We start from the raw sequence: 20,422 nt of genomic DNA, 5'->3' as shown, positions 1-20,422 counted from the left end.
GGTGCAAATACGAGCGCCAGCACATAATGGGTACCATAGCAGTCATGGGTTCCGCGAAACACACCGCCTAGTTAGGTGGTACCACAGCCGTACAAAGGCGCCACCCGATCTGTAGAACTCGCCTCGTCCACCGATCCACGAGATAAAGCTCCCGATACACTTACGAAGTCCCGTCCCCCCCTCCGGCTTCGGTGGGACCTTCGCCTCTGTGTGCGTTCCCGCAATCGGACTGCTCGCTCATTGACAGGTCGGTTGCGGGACTTCCTCGGGAAAAGCTCGAAGGTCATCCCAAGCGCAAAGCACGTGTGCGACAAGGAGCCCCACACGTTCGCCGCGTTCGCCTTCACGCTTCCTGCACACACACACAAGGACACTTCACGAACGCTCCGAAAAGAAACCACTGAAAAAGTCAAGCGAATAGACGAGTACTCACCAAGTAGACACAAAACCCACAGCTCGGTCCATGGGCACGGCGACATCTGAGACACTTTTCGTTTTTCGGAGAACGTTCTTCGAAGGCACTAAAGGCCTGAAACTGCCCGAAAGTTTGCAGCTTGCTTTGTTTTTGATTTTGGTTACGCTGGCGATGGCGTCGCGGCCGACGCAGCGACGTTCGCTGGTTACGACGAAACTCATTTGACGCAACGTGAATGTTTCTGTTTTAATCGACATACATTAAAACTTTTAAACGTAAAACAGTTTGTTTAAACATTTATCTGATTCTTTGTAATGAAGTATGTTGGTTGTGTACTAAACTGAACCTTGCCCTGTCTCAGCTTCGTCGTATACTTAACTGTAGCTTGGCCTGTCTCAGCTTGGTTTTATTTCAACATGGCGGCGACAATCGTTGCGTGCTGTGTTGTGCTCAACCTATTTTCTGTGCATTGGTCGTCCTGTTAGCCACCTCCTGCAATCCACATCAGCCGCAAGCATGCTGTCGGAGTATTGTGTGCCCGCCGGAAAGAATATACAGTCTTCTCGGAAGCAAGGCTGCTACTAGGGCTGCTTGGATCGTGGCTTGGACGTCGTCGGCTCCCACGAACCGCTTCCGCGAGCCTCACGCCGTTTGCTTGGTTCCTTTACGTTTCCGGCGATGAATCCCCCAGCCTTGGCCTTGGCCTCATCCCTATAGGACCTAGCTGGTGAAAAACAATCTACGACAACGCGGCGTCTTTGGAATGCGATTGCTACGATCAGTGGCTCTTAAATCCTCAGTGGCCCCCTTTCAATTGTGAGCTCTGTGTGTGTGTGTAGGCGTTGTAAAGAGAGCTCTTCGGTGTGAGCGCTCTTACCTTCACAGTGTGCAAACTCTTCGAATGGTTATTCAACAGGCGGCGCTGCGAAACGCGAGCCTTCGGCGTTGCTTCAACTCGCAGTGTGGTGGTGTGGTTCTCAAAATGGGCACTTATACTCATTTTCATACATAGCGTGCATAGCTGTCAAAGGTACTGAAGTGGTGCGCATGAAAATACAGAAAAAAAAATGTGTTCCTGGGCGCGTTTCGTGGACGAGTGGTAGGGCTGCTCTGGCGATACCGACATCTCGGCGGCAGTGGTTCAAACCCACTAGACGCGCAGCTTTTTTTTTTTTTTTTAGCCATTTTTTGTGCAAGATTGTGCGCATTGCCGAACTACATATTTCGATTCCTCCTTTCTTCTTGCTATTTATTTGTAAGTCGCCGAGAGGCCACATTTCTACCATCTGCTCTGCCGCTTTGCAAGTGTTATTTGCCTGCAGCACCGAGTTATATTTTTTTTTTCGTGCAACGTGGAATGAGGAATCTCACTGATAGCAGCCTTGCCCCAAAATTTATAATAGGACGTTAATCGACAATAGTCGTGGCCTGAAAAGCTTATTTTGAAATAGCTGTCAAGGGTAGGAATCCCCCTCTCGGGGTACTTGCGATGCACCTTGAGGCGAATGGCGTTGTGTGTGAATTCGGCATGCTTGACAGTCCCCGTGCTCGAAACTTCTACATGGCGAGGTCTCCGCTTCGGGGACGCCAGCTTGCCAGATAGACACTGCGCCTTGTACTTCGCGACAGTACGGGCGCACACTCCGGTGTTGTTACTGACCGCCTCCAGGACTTCACGACCGACTTCTCCGGGAAACGCGTTCTTGTACTCGCATACACGTTGGCGATCACCTGCTTGCACTCTTTCAAGGTCTGCGCACAACGAATCTTTGAAAATATCCGAGCAGGAGAGGTACTTGAGCTTGTTGCGTAAGACGCCATCTTCTCAAAACCAGCCAGTGTCACACAACCCGAAAACCCGCAGCTGCTGCCGCACGGACGAAAACGAAAACAATTTAAAGTAGTTTACATTATATTTTCCTTTTTATTGAAAAATATTTGTGCTCCGTCGAAATCATAACACCACTATCAGTTTCTAGATCCAAGGAGGCACCTTTTTCGACTTTTTTATAAGTGTTTTCGCAGGGGACGCACTATTTTATGGGGTGAACGTGGACACGGTCGGCGATGCAAACCGGTGCGCTAGCTTTGACTGCGTTGCATGCTACGTATGAAACGGAGTATAGTCTTGAATAAGCTGCTGCACCTTCACTCGCTCCCAGAGACGCACCCCACGGCAGTTCTAGAAATATGTAAAATGCAGACGCAGGATTCGGTTTCGAATAATGTGCACGACGCGAAACTTGTTGAATCTCGTATAAAACGAATTCTCAAAACGAGTACTCGCAGGTGTAGCTATGTGGAAAGGTGCCCGCTTCTTACAAAGCGAACCCAGGTTCGATGCAAAAAATAAACATACGTTTTTTTTAGTTTTTTTTACAATTATTCTTGAGAAAAATGAATGTCGACGAAACTTTGTGCATTATTTTTTTCCCTTTCCTTTTTAATTTTTTTTTTTGCACAATTATTGAAAATAAAATGTCGACAAAGCTTTGAACTAAATGGTGTCGGACTCCCTTTCTAGAGGTGCATAGGGAAACGGCGGGGCTTGGGTTGCCGGATGGACGCCGCGAAGCAGCATTCACAATTTTTTTTTCGGTAGTGCAAATGCTGCTGACCTGTGACTCCCGTTGAGAAGGGGAAGAGTCAAAACAGAGTCACACGAAAAATTGACTCTCTAAGAGAGTCGTGAAGTGTCAAAGAGAGTCATGGAAGCAGTGACTCCCTTTGGACTCCTTTTTTTCTAAGAGTGCAATTTAATAACGAACGCCGCTCCTACTTTTCTATCTTCTTCAGAAAACAAATCCCTTTCCACTTGGCACTTTTGCTTGGAGACGAGCCTGTTACTCCGTACAGACAAGTTTTTAACTTTTTAGAAAAGTTTAATATTTTACATCGACTTTAAACTACAGTTTTCTTTAAGTGATATTTGATATTTTGATCCACTGCAATAATAATCATTTAGCCTTGTGATATTTACTTACCCTATGTTTGGCGTACTATGGCCTATGTTGCTGCTGCGCCAGAAAACTCAAAATTCATTCATTCATTCACCATTGCGATAGATTTGCTTTGTTCAGTTCGCTTCTCCGCACGTGCCAGTGCGCTGCAAAAAATAGTTATGGTTGAAATCCCAAGAATATGGGGACATACGCACTTTTTGATAAAATAGAATCTCAAAATGTTCACGTCAAATGGCTTCCCAGGAGACTTCTCCGGTCCGGATGCACTGTTACTCCGCAACAAGCAGGCTCTTTTGGGATGACAAGAAAAAACCCAGCGCCCTGAGCGCTGTTTGAACCAGCACTCGGGAGGGTTGAAAAGCCTGTCAAGCGCTCGCTATCGAGACAGGCCGTTTACTTACGGTGGCTTCATACGTGTCTGCTCGATGCATCATCCAGCCACTAATAATAGAGATCAGTGGGCGGACGTCACTTTTACTCTTGTGATGCAGGTCCCTACAGGTTCCCATAGGCTGCAACCTGCTAGCCCAACTGAGTCAGGACTGCAGCCCTGCGGGGAAATGTCAATCACACTTTTTTAGATGTAGACACCCACATTTTGCGTGTACCTGAAAGAAGCTCTAACACAGAGCAAACAAAATGATTGGGCTTTTTTTAATGCCTCCTTTTCTTTTGCTGAGAACACACAGACAAGTCATACGGTATTACACATTAAGTGGTGCGGCTTAATTTATGATAAACACTTTTTTATATAACTTCGAGTTTTTAGAGAAAAGATTCAATATAATGGGTCGGACATAAATGGTTGCTATGAACTATCCTATATATTTTCACATTATCTGATATCATAAAAGCACTAGAGCAGTGCAGGGGTGTACTGCATCAATTATAAATTTCTAACCAATTAAAAGTTTTCATTTATTTAATTTATTAGTATTGGCTATTATTCGTTGACAAAGAATAACTGGGCGAGTTGGTACGTTGGTAGTCTTTCAACTCGATCGAATATTCAGGTTCTTTTAACATTTTTTTCATGCGTTTGCTTTTTCTAACTGCTCTGCCTTTTGTAGCGGCTTTCGCCGCCACTAAAAAACGTGACGTCCAAACTCACTTTATTCACAACACACAATCGCAAACTTAGAAAGCGTGCCGCTTCTGCATACGCAAAGAGATCGTCCGTCTCTACGGCACAGGCATCAGCACGGGCAAGAAATCATGCTGCTCGCTCTTGTAACGTTTTTCTCGCTCCCGCTTTATAGAACAAATCGTTGGCGAGAGACTGTTGGGACCACACGTCAGAACTAGCATGAGCTGTGATTGCTAGAACTGCCGTCAGACTGTACTTGAACGCTCCGCAAACGCGTCGTCGGGCGACCGTCGTAGGGACGACGCCCAGGACAGGCCCTCGGTTCCGCCGCACGCGAGTCTTTCTCACTCTGCGGAGAGAGTCATACATTTTGAAAATACGCTCTTCTCAAATAACGAAATTAAACCGGGTAGAGCATAGTGAGAGTCAAGCATAGCTTAGCAAGCACACGGTACAAGACAAAGTTTGAAACAGCGGCGCACTTCGCAGAAACAAAAGGAACTTCCTCACCTTCGCTTGCACCAGTCGGCCATGACTGCCCGCCACTTGCGACGCTGCGTCTCGCAGCTCTCAGTAATCGCTTGCTATTATTGAACACGGTATTCGTAAGTAAGCTATAAACAGTATCCGCTAAAACGGCTAAAGCGTAAAAAGGAAGCGATGCTCGAACCCTCCGGAACTCGAACGGCGGCCGAACGGAAGCTGATTGCAATAGCGATGGTCTTGCGCAGTTTTCAAAAGTCTCTTCTTTTTGTACTTTTTTTTTTTTTGAAGACAAAACTAAGCGAATCAATATATTATTAATAATAACGTCACTTTACTATATTCGTAAAAAATTAAGCGAAACCACGCGGAACTGTGTCGACGTTTTCGACGTTTTCGGCGTTATGGAAATCGCAGGAACTGCGTCCAAGACGGGCAGGTTTTGCTGCCGGCTGCCTGGGTATCTTCCGTGCTGAGTTCGGTTCTGTTTTCCGATGCCGAGTGCAACCGGCGTTCAACGTGGTCCTATATTTGTGCGTGTCAACAACATAGCAGCAACATCGTGATGGCAGGGTTGGGGGTTGTGAGGAGAAGGCTGGCATTATCACCGATGTGACCGCGTGTTCGTGTATCAGTGGTGTAACAACAAGATGGGATCGTAAACTGTCGGGCATTGATGCCGCTGGTCGGGCCGTGATAGGAGGGGGCGGGGTGTCGCAGGTCGACATTCCGCTTTACATTAAAAAGATTAATACCAATTGAGGGATTAGATGCAATGGATCGACGTGCGGATAATCATGTTGGAACGCCTGTCTGAACAGTAAGCCCCTATCGCACAGTGGCTAATGTGACTGTCGGTTGTCTTGTCCCCGAGAGTGATTGCGCTCTGTGGCAAGGATAATAGAATATTTTTTATTGCTTTTTCAGTCACCGATTAACTCCGTCCGTTCAAAACGACCAGTATAAAAGACGGGAACGCAGAGCACGGGTGTAGTGTTCGGGTTAGTGCCAATGGCCGTTTTCGGCCGCGGTTTTTATGCTTATGACGTTCCCCAAGACTACAAGATTCTTCTGCCACCTCTGACTCCAGGTACCGCTTCTTTCAACTCTGTTTTTCTTCACTGTGACGTGTCTGAGCGGCCATATCGACTCGACGATTTTCGTAACGAGCTAGCGCGGCTCGCCGAGCTCAACGACATTGCAGCGTACGGCGCCTTTCATATGAATCATGTGTGGATGCTTACGTTTCACTCTTCAGCTGCAAAACAGAAGCTCGTAAAGGAAAAACAGCTTACAATTAACGGGAAACTTTGCCTCGTCATCGATCCGGACACCAGCGACGTGAGCCTCAAACTTCACTGGGTGCCGTTTTACGTGCGTGACGAATTCGTCCGAAGGGCTCTCGAACCGTACGGGAAGGTGCTAGGAGTTGCGCGAGACAAAGTACTCTCAAGGTTTTTTGTAGGGATAGAGACGAAGACAAGGCTTGTTCGCATGACGTTGAAAGATGGCGTGATCAAGGAGAGCCTCTCGCATCAGTTGAAAATGCCCGGAGCGAGCACGCTGGTTCTGGTGCCGGGTCGAGCGCCGTTGTGCCTCAGATGCAAGGAGACTGGGCAGATTCGCAAGGATTAATGTGGCGATGCAGGCGAGTTGGTTATGCATGTTGAAAATTCAGTTGATAGTAGTGAAAGCGCACAATAAAGACGAATACGAAGATGGAGAGGCAAACAGGACAAGCGCTGGATTGCCGAGCTCCACGCTGCCTGGAGTGTAATCGCTACGGGCACGAAGCCTCCGACTGTGTGCGCACGTATGCGTCAGTCACTAACGCGGAGGTACCGGAAGAAGTTAGCGACCACACCATGAAAGCGGATGAAGCAGAGGCAACCTATGGCACCGACATTGCTAGTACTTCAGCTGACCCACTGCCCCTGACAGCGACTGACACGGCATAGCAATCACCAGTAGAAGCAGCCCAGGGAAGGCAAGACGGCACGGACACCGAGGGCCCAGTCTCAGGAGCGCTCACATCAGGCAACCCCAGCCGGAAGGAACAGTCCTCAGGAAATTTGGAGTCAAACGAGGAAACAATTAACTGCACCAGCAAGCACGGCTACCTCTGTGCAAGAAGTCGACACTGCCAGCGCTGTGGAACAATCACAAGCAGACGCAAGGAACGGCCTCCCCGGACAAGAGCTCTGCGGCTGGTCTGCCTGCTGTCAAATCCCCGACAAACCATCACGCTGTGAGTTGAAGTGGAGAGACACCGCTTTGCGTAAGAGCAGGTTCGACCCAAAGCCCAGAAACACCCCGGACGACCGCACGCGAGGTCACTCGATACAGTAAGCCTTTCTCCTTTATTATGTTCACCTCACCGTAGAGTAAAATGTGAGGGCCGCTCAAAGTAGCCACATTCAGTTGTGTCAGCTTGATAGCACGGAAACGCAGTGGCTGCTAAACCTATTATTGAAGAAAAGGGTTGACATAGGGTTTTTACAAGAGACTAAGTTATCAGGCAAAAAGCATAATGAAGATATGCTATCTTTTTTTGAGCGGCACTTTCTTTTTGTTTATTCGAAAGCCATCGGATACAGTGCTGGCACAGCGTTCCTAATTTGAAAAGATAAGGGTTTCCAAATCGCTCCAGCATGAGAAACCGACAAAAGCGTCTGTATTTGCTCCATCGATATTATATATGACGATGTGCTTGTAAAACTTGTGGGAACCCTCTCCCTGGCTCCTCCGCTCTCCGTGACCTTGCCGGTCCCCGCCGCCTTTCTGTCGGGCGCTCCTTCGTTCCCCGTGACCTTCCCGTTTCACGTCGCCGTCCTGTCGCGGAACGTCCGAGCTCTCCGGGAGGGACGGGGCAAGCGCCCCCTCACCCAGCGCTGACGTCGGAGGATCGGCTCGCAGCAAGGTTCCCGATTGGACGGTCGGCGGGACAAGGACTTGGGAAGGTCTCAAAAGGGGGAACGGAGACAAAGGAAGAGGGCTTGGGCTGCCGACTTCACAAGGGACCGGTCATGGAGGCGAGCTCGGACGGCGCTGGACGCTGGCGCAGGGAGTGCGGGCACTACGTCGAGTGGCGGACTCGACAAGCGGACCGGACAGCGACCCTGGACGACGACGTCCCCATGACGCGGTGGGGACGACCACCGGTGGGTCTCAGAGAAGCTGCTGTGGCAGCGGACTCTCCCCCGGCCTCGCTGATGACCGTCCCCCGATCCCGAAACCCTCCAAGGCAATGAGTGAGTGAATAAACCCTTTTGCCGAGAGCGAAGTATTGCAGTGTCATATTCATCCGGAGACAGGGTTTGTGGGAATCGGTGCTGGAAGATGCCCGCATAAACTGGCGCCCCAACGTGGGGCCTGATTTTCGATCAGGCAGGCATTCCGATTTCTAACCTGTTTCCGGTTGAATTGAGGCATTGTTTCGCGCTCTTTTTGGGGGTCACCTTTGTCGCGGGAGCGCCGCACGAAGTTTCGTTGCGGGAGCGCCGCACGGAGGTCCTGACATTATCGCCCGTCTGACTAGGAGGCGCGGATTTTGACCGCTGTTTTAAGGGATTAACCCTTTTTCCCAGCCTGTCAGGAACTTACTTATCCCCCGTTACGAGAAGCGCCATGAGTCTTTTGCTGTCCAGCGCACCGTTGGATGCTGGCAGGTTGATCCTGCTACGCAAGAGCGCTGTGTGCGTGGAAATTACCGCACCCCTCGAGGCCTGTAGCGTCGGGCGTCCCCCCACCTACGCCTCCGGCCGTCCGCGACCGCTGGGAAAGAAGCCGGCTCACGCTTCGGGGGATGTGACGCGCCTAACCGCCTTTGTTCGCGTATCGATGTAATGGTTTGTAACGCTTGTTACGGATCGGACGCGTTAAAGAGGCATCGCTTTGGGTGGAGAACGCTCCCATTGCGGATGGCGGTTGCATGGACTGTGTTTGGAAATTATTCCCGCATTGCATTTTGTCCGGGAGGAGACTAGCGTCTCGGTTTGATCGCATGCTAGCTCCCAGTTGGCCTTGCTTGAGCTGTCGGCGCAGTTTTGAGCGTCGATAGTTGACAGCGTTTTAAGGTACGGATGCGCTCTTGTGGTTCCGACCAAAATCGCTTTGAACGAGTACCTTCTGGCCAGAGGCTGCATTTAGGGGCTGAGGTCACTAAATCGTGCCGGATACGCTATGTCTGGTGCGCAGATATTGGAATCCAGAAAGCCACAGAGTTTCCGTTTTCACTTTATCAGTGGCTGTGCGTGTGCAATGCTCCGTGGAGTCCAGTCTGACGCGATGGGGATGACCCGTGCGTTTCTGGTCATAGAGTCGTGAGGTTGATTCCGTTTAATTGTGCGCACAGTTTGTTCCGGATCCTCACACCGCCATATCGATGATTGAGCCTCGCGGCGGGAGTCACTCTTTCATTTCGTTTCCTCCGCCTCCGGAGGAGCGGCGGCAAGCGCGCGCTTTGCGCTGCCGCCGGATGCAGTACGGTTCTCAGCCGTGCTTTGGTTCGCGTTGGGACGCGAGGGCGTAGAGAGCGTAATTGGTCGTGCAGAGGCCTGGATCAGAGATAAGTTATAAATTTAGGGGAGAAAAGACAGCTAGGTGAGAAAAGAGCTGGGCTCGTGCAGTGAAAACCTGCACGAGGGGAGTGGCGGTCTTGCGATGATGTGACGAGTTGTTCATATTTTTATCCTGTACAGATGCGCGGTTGGCCAGGGAAAACGTACGGTTCACGTCGGCGGGTACGTGCCCGGGAAGCCTAGAAATTACGGCAGCGGCATGGCCGTCGGCGGCCTATAACTGTTGTGCTTTGGGTCAGCCCGTCGCTGTACTAACTGCAGCCTTTGCATGAATGGGTAGCGGGTGTTGGAATGCGGCGGTAAATGCGGTAGACACTTCGACGCTGCGGAAACTGTTTATGCAGAGCAAATATAGTTTATTAGCTCGTCCATTTCCAAGACCGGCCGGTTAGATTATTTGGCATTTTGGTATCGCGCTCGTTGCGCGGAAGTTGAGAGGTGCGTGTGGGATACTTACATTGTTCGAACCCTGCCTGTCTGTACAGTCGCAGGAAGACTTTTCAGTCATGCGGCGTGTTGACTTGGCTGGGGGCGAGCTTTGTGCGCAGCCTACTGCGTTTGTATGTGGACACGTTGCTCGATTCGAGAACGTCGAAGAGTCGCGAGACGCGTTGACGGCGTACCTTTATTGCTCGATCCCGGCCGGCCTTGACATCAGCTGGAAGACTTTTTAGTTATGCGGTGTCGAGGTTTGGCCGAGGGAGAACTCTAACGTGCGTCGAAGCGCTTGTCGTGGTTGTCGAGCCCGTGCGGGGTTCGGTGCGGACCGTCGTTACGCGCTCGTCGCTCCTGTTGGGTGGTCGCCCCCGAGCAGTGAAGCGGTAACGTCTGGTAGATGCCCAGACGTTACGGACATAGCTTTGTAAATAGGCTGTCCAATGAGATCTGCTGTTCGCACGATGCAGGTACTGTTCCCTTTGTACTGGTGTAAGTGGCCGATACCACGGAACAACGGCCTCTCAGTAAGGTGATTACCCCTTCTGATGAAGGCGTGCTGCGTAGCTTGGCTGTAGCGTGTTTGTAGCTCGGGTAGCGTGAACGCCGAGCGCATGAGTGCCCGTCATGGGTTGTTGGCAGCATGTTTTTTCGAGTCGCACCTCGCTAACGGGACTGGATTTGTGACCGTTTCTGTTTTACGGAAGGTTATTCTTGGTTTTTGAGGTTTTGTGCGTTCTTCGCGAGGGTGTTGGAGATTAATATTGTTGTCAGAGGCGTGCGGTTCTGACGCTCTGGTAGATTGCTTACTGTTTTAAAATAATGCGGTTGAGTTTGATAGGAGCAAATGTTGTATAGTGGGTGTATGTGCGATTTGAGTATACAATGAGTGCTCACGCTTTTTAGTTCAGGAATAGATTTCCTCTTATGTACCTCTTGAACGTGTAGCGTGACGTTCTTGATGATTGCCTGCCCGTTAGTATTGAAATGAAGAGCTTTGTTTTTATCTCGTGGCATGTCCAACGATCGAAAGATTTTGGTTTCGTCGCGCTGTCTGATATAGCGTGCCGGTATTCGTTTTTGCGCGATTCGCTGTCTGCTACATTAGGGACGGAAGCGAACTTTAAGAGCCGGCGTGTTGTGTGTGCCTGAGTGCCCGTCCGTGTTGTGAGCTGTGGTGCTCCGGACCAGTTCGTGGACCGCGCTCCGTCGGTGACGAGCTTCCCAGTGAATGGACGTTCACCGCTGACCTGCTTGGTTTGATGCCATCATCATCATCGAGGGTGCTCGTCGTCATCGGTGACACTCAGCTGAACGAGCTCCCTGCCAAGGGTCCTGGGGACCACGCATCCCAGGCCCCCCGGGGTCCGAGCCTTGAGGGAGGGGAGGTGTGGGAACCCTCTCCCTGGCTCCTCCGCTCTCCGTGATCTTGCCGGTCCCCGCCGCCTTTCTGTCGGGCGCTCCTTCGTTCCCCGTGACCTTCCCGTTTCACGTCGCCGTCTTGTCGCGGAACGTCCGAGCTCTCCGGGAGGGACGGGGCAAGCGCCCCCTCACCCAGCGCTGACGTCGGAGGATCGGCTCGCAGCAAGGTTCCCGATTGGACGGTCGGCGGGACAAGGACTTGGGAAGGTCTCAAAAGGGGGAACGGAGACAAAGGAAGAGGGCTTGGGCTGCCGACTTCACAAGGGACCGGTCATGGAGGCGAGCTCGGACGGCGCTGGACGCTGGCGCAGGGAGTGCGGGCACTACGTCGAGTGGCGGACTTGACAAGCAGACCGGACAGCGACCCTGGACGACGACGTCCCCATGACGCGGTGGGGACGACCACCGGTGGGTCTCAGAGAAGCTGCTGTGGCAGCGGACTCTCCCCCGGCCTCGCTGATGACCGTCCCCCGATCCCGAAACCCTCCAAGGCAATGAGTGAGTGAATAAACCCTTTTGCCGAGAGCGAAGTATTGCAGTGTCATATTCATCCGGAGACAAGGTTTGTGGGAATCGGAGTTAGAAGATGCCCGCAAACTAGTGGCAGTGCACGCGCCAAATGAAGGTGCGGACCGCAAGGACTTTTTCAAGAACTCGGCAATATTTAGATACGCCATGCCCCACCATTCTGGCCGGTGACTTTAACGATGTGCTGAGTGGTAAAGACTCTTCAAATGGTCTCTGTCGGACTCCGGCCGTGTGGAGCTGCGTAAGCTGTTGCGTGATAACGACTTGCACGAAGCAACAGAGAACATTTCAGCAGCTGTGCCAGGCTCAACGCTATTGGAAAAACGTACAAGAAACAAACCTGCTGCTTGTACAGTTCTGGTATGACACCACGTTAATTTCTTGTTATTATACATGCAGCTAGTTTGGCTCGGCGTTCTGCATAACTGGAGATACCGGCACAGCTATGGCTCCGGGTCTGTCTATACTGGCAGCCAGTTTGCTTGACGATATGATTCGGTGTGGCTGGTATGATTTTGCGTTCGATGACGTAGGCGACCGCCATCTTTCCAACTAAAACGCTTATACCACAGGACCACCGGTATAACCAAATCATACATGCAGAAAGACGACCGCCATCTTCCACCAAAACGTCCATCGTTTACCACTGGTATCGTTACATACACCATACATGTCGAAAAAGAATATAAGTAGCGTTTATATGAATGTGACTTAGTCGCATTGAATCCAGTTGCCGCATTCAAAATGCGGTCATGTAAACGGCATAATGCGCAAAGAAAGCGCATCGCATTAAAGTCGCTAGACAGAGGTGGATCGAGATGGCGAGTGCGCATTCATTCAGCCCATGTAAACGGAGGTCGCATCGCATTTTGGAACGGGGAGGATTATCGGAAGGCGCTCGCTGCGGGAGCGAGTGAACAGCTGAGAACATGGCGGCGGCCAACCTCGTCGGCGGCGCCAAAAGCGGTCCCGCAATTTTTTCTCGAGAACAAACGCAAGCTTTTATTGCGATCATAAGTAAGCGGAATATAGCGGAGCTGCTCGGTGAGTGTGGCCCCGTCCAAACCTTTGCTAAGTACGACTTGCGCGTCCGAAGGGGTCACAAAGGCTTCGGTGCAAGCACGAACGACACCGAGATCTCCCACCACTGTAGAGCACTGCATGGTAGCGCAGAACGAGCAGCTCCTACCTCGGTGCCGTTCCTGGCTGCGCAAGAGCCTCTCGGACTCGGGGTCCGGTTGGTCCGGTCGCGATCGGCGAGGTCTGGCGCGGCGAAACGCGGAGGCTTCCTCAAAGCGTGCGCACACACGTCGCCTCTCGTTCAGAGTGAACCGGCGGCCTGGCCTGGAGTCCTAAACGCCTTGGTTTTGATGCTTTTTCCGTCTCGCAATTTCTTCCACAGCACCGAAGACAGTGGGCACGATCTTTACGTTCACTGAATGCGTCGAAAGGCTTCCACGTGCGATGCACCGGAAAACCTGGTGCGGCTGGTGCCGGAACGGAACTGCATAACTTCGAGCTTTGAGCACCTTGAGTCAACGCGCACGGCAACAAACCGATCGTGACACCAAGCCGCGGATACCGCATCGCCGGTGGACAGCGGCAAAGGGCCCGTTGCTCGTGTCGTGAGCCGTGACTCGTACTCGGCCAACTCGGCGTCTTTTCGTGGCCTCTCGCGTCGTCGCAGCCAGCCACAAACCCACCAGCCGCACCAGCCCGCAACCGTAGCGACCGTAGCCGGCGTCGGAGAAAAGCGAAACCGAAACGTAAAGCTTCCGCCCAGTTAAGTTCGCGGCTTCCACTTCCGGTCGTCGCGGAGGTGGCGAACAATGGCGAAGATAGAGCGGTGTTGGCTCGTTTACGGTTTACGGGACAGATGTTTTGCGGTCCGTTTCTACTGCGTCTCTGGTTCTAAACTCGACGGCGCCTCTCATAGTTCAACCAGGTGTGGTCGGCACGGGTCAGCGCGGCCGGCTAGCCTCGTCCGATCGCCGGACCGCCGGCGACTTCCGAGTACGGCCGTTAGGCCTGGGATCCGAAGGCGTCTGTCCCCGTGAAGTGGTAAGCGAATCTCGTTCCGTTTTCGTTCTACTTTTAAATTACGTTTGGTGCACTACAGTGTAAGCATGCGTGCCAAGTGTTCGTGACAATTTTGAACGGGAATAATTGTGCTTCATTGCGGTTTGTCATTTACCGAAAATGTAAATCGAGCAATGAACGAGGAGCCATGCTTGAAAACGATGTATGTACGATGTCAACTTCTACCTGGGCGGCTTAAAAAAAAAAGAAAAGTCAAGACTGGTTACGGTTGGATGCGAGGCTAGTCCCAATGCAATGGTAAGCACTTAGAGCGCCTTTCTGAACGGCATCTAAGCAATATAGCGATCAACGAGACGAGCGACGGCGAGAAGCTACGAGTGCCGGCGCCGAGCGACGAAGATTTCTCACTCTCGCTGCTTGCGCCGCTCGGTTCTTGGGCTTCTAGAAAACGTCGCTCATCGCCTTGGTCGCTCGCACCAATCGCTTTCATAATGTGTTTCTCGTCGCGCGGCTGACTACCGTGTTTACTAAAATATAAGTCGACCTTTCTTTTCTTTTTTTTTTCTCTCTCTCTCTTGGAAATCGTGACCAAAGAATTTCGACCTACTTTCGCGGCCAAATTTTGCGACCCTACCGGAGGCATGGAGCTATCGAGTCACCGAGCCGGCGTTGCCGTAGAGCCGCGCCGCTTCTTGTTTCAAAAAGCTTTTGGTGCACGAAGACAACCGAAATCAGCCGCCCGCGGTGGCCGGTGCCGCTATCGCGGGCATCTCTCGGGCGTCTGGTTTCGCCATCGCGCCTCTAGCCACTAGCGTTCCCCTTGCTGGGCAGCGGGGACGGAGAGGAACACGACGCGCCATGCACTTTGCCCTCCATCCTCGAAAACGCGCAAAAAAAAAAAAAAATTGGAGGTTATTTTTGTTTGTTGCTTGAGGCGGCTCGGCCAGCGCTCGGCTCGCGTGTTGCTCATGGCGACACGGCGGCTTTGCTTGCGTCTGTAGTTTGTCTTTCGTTGCTTCGCACCTTGTTTGGTTTCTTCTTGTAGTCATTTTACAACGGTGTCAGTGAAGTAATGTTGCGAATTTGCGAGGATGTCTACCAAGCTGACAAAGCTTCGGACGACGATGATATGTCCAGAAGTTCTGACGGTGATTAGGTTTTCGGCATCGCCCCGTAATTTAGCTGAGAGTGATGTAAATAAAGGTTTGTTTCTTTTGCCCAAAATTTCCATTGTTCTTAAAAATAAAAAAAAAATAAAAAGGTCGACCTATAATTGTATTATTTTTTTATTTTATTTTCGGTGGGTCCAACAAATAGGGTTCGACCTATTTTGGAGTAAATACGGTAACTTTAATTTTTATTTTGGGTTACGTCGGACGTAACTCGAATGCTTGACAGTTACGTTGGGCGTAACTAATTTTTATTTCGCGTTCCGTCGGACGTAACGTTAGACACTGCGTTACACTTAAGCAAAATAGGGGCTGCTGGTTCATCATACAAACCAACCATTTGTGTTTAATTAAAATGCATCACTGGCCTAAAAAAATACTGCTATCCTATAGGAATGTAGCGCTTCAGATAAATTTGTTAATTTTTACTTTTAGTCCCTGCCCACGAGATACAACATCTGGCCTAAAGCAGTGTTCCGGATCTCGTTCCAAGATCTCAGGCGGGTCGTCATTCAATCCAGGAGTTGGCGGCGTCTCACAGGCGTGTTGCTGGTGCTTCTTACTGGATGGTGCTACGGAGGGAAAAGTGGTCGTGCTTCGGAAAGGCAAGTATGGCCGTCGTAAGTATACATATTGCTTTTACCTTTGCTCGAATCCACTTTTAAGAAATGCACAGTTCGCATGTGTGCATCTCTCAATGCTTCTACAGTCGGCTGTCATTATTTGGAGTGCTCCAACAATGTCAGCGCTAGTTTCTCTGGATCATGCGAATGGGATGCAACACTAAACCACATATGCTCTCGCAACAAACAGTGCTGTGCTGAAGCACTGTGGAATCTACTCTAGCTTTATAATGCAGCACAAAATAGTTGATGCCAAGTACAGCTACTTTTGTGACTTCGTTTTACCAAAAGCTCTGCCGAAACAAACTTGCCACCTTATAGGTAGTGCAAAAGAACCTCGCGTGCCTAACCTGGAGAAGGGCATTTTTTTCATAGTTCAATTTTTTCTTAAACCAATACCTTCAGCCTCCTTGAAATGTTAACATCATGTGACACACGGAATAACAGTAAACCCCTTAATGTTGGCGAACCTTTAATTTTCGCGGCCTTTAGTTTTGCGGAATTCAGTGGCTGCGATTATGTCCTCTGTGACCGATTCGAGAAGAAATAGGGGCCACGAAGATAAGGTTTTTTTTTTACTGTACATCGGAGGAAAGAGGAAGTCACTTTTGTTTGTATGCAAGAGTAAAACCAACAACAACAATTATGGTGTTGACACTTTGTGAGCCTATCTGTGTCTATTGGATGATATCAATTTTGTTTTAGTTCGTTAGACATTGTTGCCTGTACATTGTGGGATGTCGTCTTCAACACGAGCAGTGGTTTTCCTCTGAGGCAGGCAGCATGGACGCGTGCCGCAGCAGAACATAGCTCATTTGCAGGTGGTACCGCAGTTTGAAGGATGGTTCACACAATATGGGGGAATCACAATTCAAAGTTCTACCTCGGGCGTAGACAAGATTTGCTCATTCTAAATCATTTTGTCTAGAAATCGGGGATTCGCGACGAATGGTACCCGCATGGTTGGAAGGGCCAGACAATCCTTGCGAGCGATTCGTTTTCTAGCCTCTCAGTCCTGAACCCACTCACGCACCACATGTGTAGATGTTCCGATAGGTGGGAGCACTTATTTGTATAATGGTGAATGGCAACTGTTATCTTTATCAGAATTCTGTATTATGGTCAAAGGTGGACTGCATATTTGCAATACTTTTTCTCGCTTAAAAATATGTCATACTAAAAATATGTAGAATAGCCGATGACAAAAAGACAATGGCTGGGCGTCCTCCAGCACGTGCTTGTGCTTTTCACCCCGGTTTGGACAGATGTGCTCGCTACAGGCTCATCAGGCGCTGAAACGTCATCGAAGGTAGCAGACGGGCTGGTGGTGGAAGAACGGAGACTTCTCCCTGCCTTTCTCATGCTGTCAGTGAGCATGTACTTTTATACTCTAACTTTGCTTAACCTGCACAGAGCTGAGGAGAATAGGCTTGGCGAGTGCCCTTACTGCATATGCATTTGTACTGCTGAGGCGCTTTCTGAGTCAAGAATATTTTATTCACAATACCTTACAGGCTCTTTTCCAGAGCATTGAGTAAGGGGGGTATTATACACATAAATTCAGAAGAGAAAATAGAACAAACGCACATGCAGTCTCACACAAAGTTGTCATGTAGGCACAGGATACAATAAAAACCCAGCTAAGTACAAATTTAGAAAAATAACAACAATAACAAAAAACACTGGACTAATATAAAAAGTTGTCAAGTTACACAGAAACAGAATTTATCGGAAGCGCATTGGTTAGAAAGTAAGATTCAAGTTTAGCACGGAACAGTGTAGTCTCGGCAATGGTGACTAGGGATTCGGGAAGGTCGTTCCATGCGCGGATGCCACGTGGTACAACTGAGTTAATAAACGCGTTGGTTGACCCAGTGAGGTGTTGAAAACTCTTACTGTTAGTGGTTCGATGAGATGATCTATTAGGAGGTTTAAGGAAAGTAACGCTTGAAAAACGATTGCTATAATAGAACTTGTGAATTAGGCACAGAGTGAAAATGGTTCGACGCACTTCGAGCAATGGCAGGGCACATTGATCTTTTTGGAGAGAGACACTCATGCTATTTGAATAGGAAGATGTTATAAAGCGTGCCGCTCGAGTCTGGACTTTTTCAATGTGCGTGGTTAGGTATTTCTGATGAGGGCTCCAAATCGCGGCAGCATATTCGAGTTTAGGACGGACATATGTTTCGTAAGCGAGTTTGCGGAGATGGTTAGGAGCCGATTTTAAGTTACGTTTAATATAACCGAGCGTTCTAGATGCGTCAGCGGTCACAGAGTTAATATGGGTGACCCATGAAAGGTGTGGTCAATTTGCCTTGCTGCATACCCGACCCGGAGGAATACCACGGAGCCAACGGTTTCAACAACAAGAAACTACATTTAATTGGACATGGACAAGACGATTAATATTGCCACCGGCGCTGCCGGAGTCCAGGCAGCGACTCCCCGTGCGCCGCCTCTGATCTGCCTTATCAAGGCGGCGCATCCGATGTGCGCGTGGCTGGCGTGACGTCGCCGCCACGCGGGAAAAGTTCGGCTTGAGCCTCGCAGTCGGGCAACTTGGCTTGGGAGCCGCCAGGGTGCCCACACTCCCCCCCCCTCAAGCTTCGTCCGGCATGTCGATGACGGAGACGTTGTGGGCGTCAGGGGTGGATGGCGCTGTTGGGCGGACTGACGTTGTAAGTCCGGCCGGCGCCTGCTGGACGAGCGCGGCGGCTGCTGACGAGCGCGGCGGCTCGGTCAGCTCCAGCTTGTCGCTTGTTCGGAATCAGGGCTCCACCAGGTGGCTGCTTTGCACGTGGTCCTGTAGAGGGTGGCCGCGGTCCACGATGAGACCGGCCGCCGTGTCGTTCAGATGGCGGGTGTGGCGACGGTTTTGTCCATGAGTTAGCTTCGTAGAAAACATGGAAGCAGACGACATGGGACTCAGTTGAGGGCTGAGCCTGCCGTTATCTTCGGACCCCTTCCAGAAAGTTTGAAATAACGGATCTGAGGTGGGCACACAATCTTCTCCCCCCTCTCTTGAAAAAGGGGCAGATCCGTGGAAGTAGAAAACTACCCCCAAAATGCGAAAGAGGCCAAGGAGACAAAAAAAAATGTTCCTCTCTGTTTGGTGTCACCGACGTCGCAGGTTATACCGCCGCCTTGGTGGAGACAAGGGGGTTTCCGGAACGGGACTGCCGTCAGTGTCGTTCCGGTCCTGCGAGGAATCTTCGTCTTCTGCTTGGAAAAATCGTTTAAGGTCGGTGACATGAACAGGTCCGGTTTCCTCACTAGACTCACAGTTAACTAGTTTGTAAGTGAGTGGTGAGCACTTTTCACGCACGCGAAACGGACCTTCCCACCTGTTGGCGAGGGAGGCTGCGAAGCCTCGAGCGGCGTCACTCAGTGGGTGAGTACGCCGGAGTACAAATTCTCCCACCTCGAACTGCAAGTCACGTCGCCCCTGGTTGTACTGTTCTGCCTGCTGTACTCGGGCGACGTCGAGATTTTCTCGGGCCTCTCTTAGGTTATCGGAGAAGCGCTTTCGCAGGTCCTCTGCGAACTTCACGTAGGGGCGAAGCCTTCCTCCAGACTGTGTAGAAAGGAGACTGTTAAAAAGCGGGAACGCAAGCTCCTTGCCGAAATTTAATTGGGCAGGAGTGAGACTCGTTGACCGATTAGTGGTTGTACGGGTTGCGAATGCCAGCTCGGGCAGTTTCGCGTCCCAGTCCTTGTGGCGCTCGGTGTAGGCCACTAGCAGATTTACCCTTTCCGTGATGTTTGCTTGCGGGTGGTACTGGGAAGTTCTTTTGTGCTTGATTCCCAGCACCGCGCATGCGTCCACAAACACCTTACTCGTGAGATAGGAGGCATTATCGCTTACAAGCTGTGCAGGAAAGCCAAACCTGGCGAATGTTTCGAGTAGACACTCCCAGATTTTTTGCGAATCTAGCTTCCGCAATGGAAATAACTCAACCCACTTCGTGAAGTGGTCGGTTACCACGAACAAGTACTGATTGCCCCGGGTACTACGTGGGAAGGGGCCCATGACGTCACAGCAACAAATCTGCCAAGGGCTCTGACTCGCGATTGATTGCATGAGACCGGGGGGCTGGCCACCACGTGGTTTTGCCTTCTGACACACCGAGCAGCTACGAGCGTATCGGAGCACATCCTGCCTCATGCCTGGCCAGGTAGCAATTTGGGATAACTTTTCGTAAGTCTTGCTCCCACTGCTGTGTCCTGCCAAGGCAGAGTCATGCATGTATTGGATGAAAAGCTTACGTAGCTTGCGGGGTATCACGGTCCGGAATGCCGAGCCATCCGGATCGTCGTCGGCCTGGGGGATGTAACGCAGCAGGAGGCCGTCGTCGCTCATCAAGTAGGAGTCGAACTCCTAGTCACTTGGGCGGTCGACTGGACCTCTTGCTGCCAGCCAAGCGGACACGCGTTGACATAGTCCGTCATCCAGCTGCGCCTTGCGAAGCTCCTCGCGGCTCACTAATGTACCCCACCGTGAATCTGGGGATCCTCGTGTCGTGGCCGCGACGGTCACCAAGCCATGGGTATCCTGCGAGTGTTCCTCGGGAAGTGGAGCACGAGAAAGCGCATCAGCAACTTTGTTAGTTGACCCCGGGCGGTACACAATGGAGTAGTCGTACTGTTGTAGCGTAAGCGCCCAACGAGCAAGAC

General features: G+C 50.8%; 1 pseudogene; it reads left to right on the top strand.

Annotated features, from left to right (window-relative positions):
* Nucleotides 1-6,169: 6,169 nt before the first annotated feature.
* LOC115328839 lies at nt 6,170-7,200 on the top strand (annotated as a pseudogene).
* The last annotated feature ends 13,222 nt before the right edge of the window (nt 7,201-20,422 follow it).

This window comes from Ixodes scapularis, unplaced genomic scaffold (genome assembly GCF_016920785.2).
Source record: "Ixodes scapularis isolate PalLabHiFi unplaced genomic scaffold, ASM1692078v2 ptg000146l_1___fragment_1__unscaffolded, whole genome shotgun sequence".
NCBI lineage: Eukaryota > Metazoa > Arthropoda > Arachnida > Ixodida > Ixodidae > Ixodes > Ixodes scapularis.
The sequence above is the reverse complement of the archived record's forward strand: the minus strand, read 5'-3'. Positions and strand labels throughout refer to the sequence as shown.